Source organism: Etheostoma spectabile, chromosome 23 (genome assembly GCF_008692095.1).
Source record: "Etheostoma spectabile isolate EspeVRDwgs_2016 chromosome 23, UIUC_Espe_1.0, whole genome shotgun sequence".
NCBI classification, from domain to species: domain Eukaryota; kingdom Metazoa; phylum Chordata; class Actinopteri; order Perciformes; family Percidae; genus Etheostoma; species Etheostoma spectabile.
This window is the reverse complement of record NC_045755.1, coordinates 22,394,773-22,399,624: the sequence shown is the minus strand read 5'-3', so window position 1 is coordinate 22,399,624 and position 4,852 is coordinate 22,394,773. Positions and strand designations below refer to the sequence as shown.

Genomic DNA, 4,852 nt, shown 5'->3' with positions numbered 1-4,852 from the left:
CAAAATATTTCAAAATGTAGTGGTGGATTGTAATGCAATTTGAATGAACATTATACACAATTATTCTAATGCTACAGGCGTACAAGGCATTTAGTGGGGCTATAAACTTTTAGCCCATGTTTCCATGAGTTCCGGCCTCGAATATGTTCCCAATTTTATTATTGGTTGATTGGAGGATCTCTGCTTGGGTAATTATAATTGCAGCCTGCTCACCCCACCTCAGATCAATTCAGGCTTTTTCACCTTTACCAAACGGTGAAATTGGACAATGTTCCTTCCACATGGAATCAAGCAAGCAAACCCAGACTTTTAATATTTATTCAAAAACATGGATGATATCACTAACACCCATGTTTTCCTACAGTCTTTGGATACTGAACAGATAAAAAAGAGAGAGCAAGTGCGAGTATGAGTAGTTTATTTCAGATTTGAAAAAGAAGGCTTCTACTGTAGTGGGCAATATCTGAAACAAACATATTACAACAATATTGCTTTTAAATGCCGATAATGTCTTATTCACATTATCACATATTGTTCATTTTGTTTTAAATAAATAACATCCTGCCAAGAAAATTGTACTCTTCTTTGTGACATAAGTATTGCCAAATTTAGGCTGTAAAAGCTTTTATCTGTACCCTCTGTGTAAGTGAATAAACCCTCTCATTATGTCCACTCATTAGCTTTATGCCAGTCTAATCAGAGTCTAAAACTTCTACCTTGCGAAACAAGCCTATGGGGGTTAGATTTCTAAAGCGTGGAGTCAAGAAAAGTTCTATGATGCAATTGCAAAGGATACACATTTCGTTATCTCCAACTCTAGCTCAACCAGTAACGTCCCTTTTGGCTTCAGCTTATGGCAGTTGATTAAGTGAATCAGCATGTGTGGATTGATAATGAGTCCTTTTTTCACTTTGAAAGAAGTGTCACTCTGAAGTTACATTCATGCACTGTCAACTACACAAAGAGGGGATGTTGAATACTGATGTACTGTCAACTTTTTGCAGCTTTTGATATAAAGCCAACAGTGACACACACATTTTTTGGAATGCATTGCTTCAGGTTGTGCTTATCCTGCAGGGTTTTCCCTTATTTTTCAATGTCGAGGCAGCCTTATGTGTAGGAATAATACTTGGAAAAGGAAAAACATGGAAAATGCAGGGTAGTGCTTTACATATGGGTTCAAAAGAAGAAATTTCTGAAGCATTGAAAGCTATAACCTCTACATTTGTACATGCTTTATGAAATGCACACAAATGGTTAACATACTTGTGGTACATGTGGTGCCATACTGTTTATGGTACACACAAATGTTTACGCTGACACACACAGTAAAGTGTGTGATGACTGTGGGTCATACTGAAAATGATTTGATTAATTTGATCTTTAATATTCCAAATTCCCAAACTGAATGGTGGATACATAGGTAATGCAGTTCTGGCAATGGCTGTGTCAGTAGGCTCATGGGGCTCTACCGGCGGTAGCAAATGTCACAGCATCATTCCTGCTTCTCCAAAGCAAGGTAAATGTGAGCCAGGCACTCCCTGTAGAGGCATCATGGAACACTCAACCTTGCTCACCTGAACAGAATGTTGGGCAAGTTTCTGGGTCAACAGTGTCACAGGTCAGGTGTTTTGTTCCACACAGATGCAACTGAGGAAGCATGACAGGAGGCACTCATGGTGGGCAGACTGAGGGTCAGGGTTCCAGGAGGGTTGACACTGCTGCTGAGAACAAGACAGCAAGGAGTAGAGATCATGGTTGGCCTACAATGTCAACTTATTGTAGGTGTCCAGTGGTTTTACATAGACCATAAGGCCTAACAACCTGTTGAGTAGCAGGATATATATATGTAACATAGGGGAAAAGTAGAGGTAATCATTTAAAACACATTCTTTTGTAAAGGTGATGTACTAGCATGTTACTTATGACGTAATTATCTTACAGCCACCAAAACTCTTTTTTGCAATATAGCTATATAAGTATATAGGTCATTTATATTAGGTGATGTGCATAGCATGTAAAGGTACAGATTAAATTAGGCACTGTATTCTGACCTGTTTTATACTGTAAATTGTAGCTTTGACAGTTTTATTGTACATGTGTGTAGTTTTTAAATGTGTTTTTATGGTGCATTATGTTTTGTTTGTTTTTGAACAAAGATGCATTTTTAATATTTCTGTCTATCTATTTAGGGAATTTGCCCATTGTGGGATTAATAAAGTATGTCTAATCTTATTTATACTAGGGTGCTAGAAGAAAAGTCAGGGGGTCGCCAAAGTCAGTAAGAGGCCTTCTCTGCGGACCATGAATGTCTGTACACATTTTCATCCAATAGCTTGAGAAATGTTCCTGTCTCAGAGTCTGCTGTGTGACTGTGATGTTGGTTTTACCTATGAAAGGCGCTGAGGAGGCTCAAACCCTCAGCTGTGGGGAGGATACGAAGAACGGCACTGTGGCAGAAGGCTACTGACGATCTGTAAGAGACTGACACTGTTAGATAGACACAAAGCACAGATATACACTGTAACCAGTTCAGATATAACCATGAAAAGGTCAAAGGTTTGTCCAAAAGGTAAGAACATCAAGGACTTAACACTTACCCACACATTAGTAAGGTTAAACGTGCTCTAAGTGATGTTGGGTGACGTTACTTGTTGTTGACGTTCAAAGTATTTTCAAACAAAAGGATCCTAACTAAAAATGGATTTTATAGGAATAAATATAACTTGTGTAGAATAATGAAGGAGAATGATGATCAACCACCCATTCACAAAATATGACACACAAAGTATTACTGTATATATATTTACAATATTAAATTTACAGATTAAAAGATTTACAGTTAAAGCTTTAAAATACCTGTTATGTACACGTGCATATAAAGTGGTCAAAAAGCAAACAGGCATCAGACACATTTAGTGGGATGACATTTAACAGTCTAGATGTTCGAACAGCAAGGCATTAGCTCAAATGAGCTGCTTACAGTAAGCTGACTCTCATGACTACATACAGTTAGATTACACTAAAATAAAACTGCGAATCAATAGTGTTGTGTGATAAATTGATACAGTGACAGATTGGAGTTTTAACTAGACAGACAGTTCCTGATTTTAAAAAACGGGGTGGAGCCACAAAGACACTTTCTCTACCTAAGCAGGTGTGTTAAGACACTGTTCTATACATTCTGTATGGCTGAGCAAGGTTACAATGTGTTTTGGGGCTGTTTTTTTGTCAAATGTGTTATATGTGATATAGGTTTTCTTATATCTGCAACAGAAACCAGGATTTACATTCTCACTTTGTACTGTTGCTTCATACTGGCTTGCCGAGGAGAACCACTGCCAATGGTGAGCACAATCAGCATTTGCTTTGACTTGGATTTTGCATTTTAACGTAATTTTGGCACTAAAATTCCACCTATATATAATATGTATTTTAACTCAACTGATGCAAAGTTTGGCAATATACGGCACATTTTGAGCAATGACTACTTATGGGAGCAATTTGTAATACGTTTACTGTTTACCGCAATATGTCATCAGATATTAAGAAAACATGCTAAGTTTAAATACTATCTTCTCAGACTACAGTGCTAAAGCCAGTACTTTCTCCTTTGAAATTTCCACTCTGACAACTTGATTAACAGAGATAGATTTACACTACCTGAACTAAAAAAAACTGCATCTTTCTAGCAGTTGCATGAACAGAGACGTGGTAAAACAAAGCAGATATTGTTGATACATTTAAAAGATAAAGAAGACAACTTTGAGCCCAAAAGGACGCTGAGTTGGCTAATTTCCTACTTTAGGGTAATTTATCATTGCTAACGTTAGTAGTAGGGACTGCCAACGTTACCAGGATCGGGCAAGCGGGCCACTGCTGGTAACAACCACCGTGAAAGACATGTGAGAAATGTGAAAAATTCCTCATAATGAAAACATGCATTTTAACTTTGGCAAAACAACTTGTAGCCTGAATTGTTGAATTGGGACATTTACCCTCTGTACAGGTCGCTCTACAATGTATGCTACGTTATGGTATATTCCTGTGTCCAACAGAGGAGCGGCTTCTCTAAGAAGCTCTTACAGTTTAATTGCCGCACAGACCGCTACAGGAAATCATTCCTACCACAAGCAATAAAACTCTTTAACACGTCACCACTGGGTGCTAGATGAGACTTTTAGACACCACAATATTGCAATAAGGGCCACCAGCACAATTGGTCCATTTACATTTTAGCATACATTTATCATATTACTTAAGCAGTTGCACATTTTGTTTTCCCATCCTGTATATATTTAAATATTTGTTCTTATATTCTTATCTTTTATTCTTATATTTTATTATTATTATTATTATTATTATTATTATTATTATTATTTCATGTATATTGTATGTATGAATATTTTTTCTATGTGCTGCTGTAACACTGTAATTTCCCATTTTTTGGGATCAATAAATATCTATCTATCTATCTATCTATCTATCTATCTATCTATCTATCTATCTATCTATCTATCTATCTATCTATCTATCTATCTATCTAATGTTACTAGCTTCAGCTTCAAAGTAAGATGAGTCCCCAGTTGTTGCCAACTGATAGTGTATGAAGTTGCTTTTAGAAGTAGTTTTAGTGGTTATTGCAGTAACATTTGCAGCCAAGAAAGAGTGGCTGTCAGTGGGGCAGCATTTAGCTACTCAACTGCACTGTGGAGTAATGTCTGGCAATGCTAGACTAGCATCTAGCTAACATTGAAATTAGGGATGCACTGATATCAATGCCAGAATGTACTTGTAGTTGTAATCATAAAATGACTCTGATACTGCCACACCTGATACCACCTCACAGCAA

At 37.0% G+C, this 4,852-nt stretch overlaps 1 long non-coding RNA gene across 1 annotated transcript; it reads right to left on the bottom strand.

The window, feature by feature from the left end:
• Nucleotides 1-302: 302 nt before the first annotated feature.
• Nucleotides 303-2,614, bottom strand: LOC116672907 (uncharacterized). Its single transcript, XR_004327677.1, has 2 exons — nt 2,391-2,614; nt 303-1,724 (listed from the first exon to the last, which is right to left on the bottom strand). It is a non-coding gene; the product is annotated as an uncharacterized LOC116672907 (long non-coding RNA).
• Between the last annotated feature and the right edge of the window lie 2,238 nt (nt 2,615-4,852).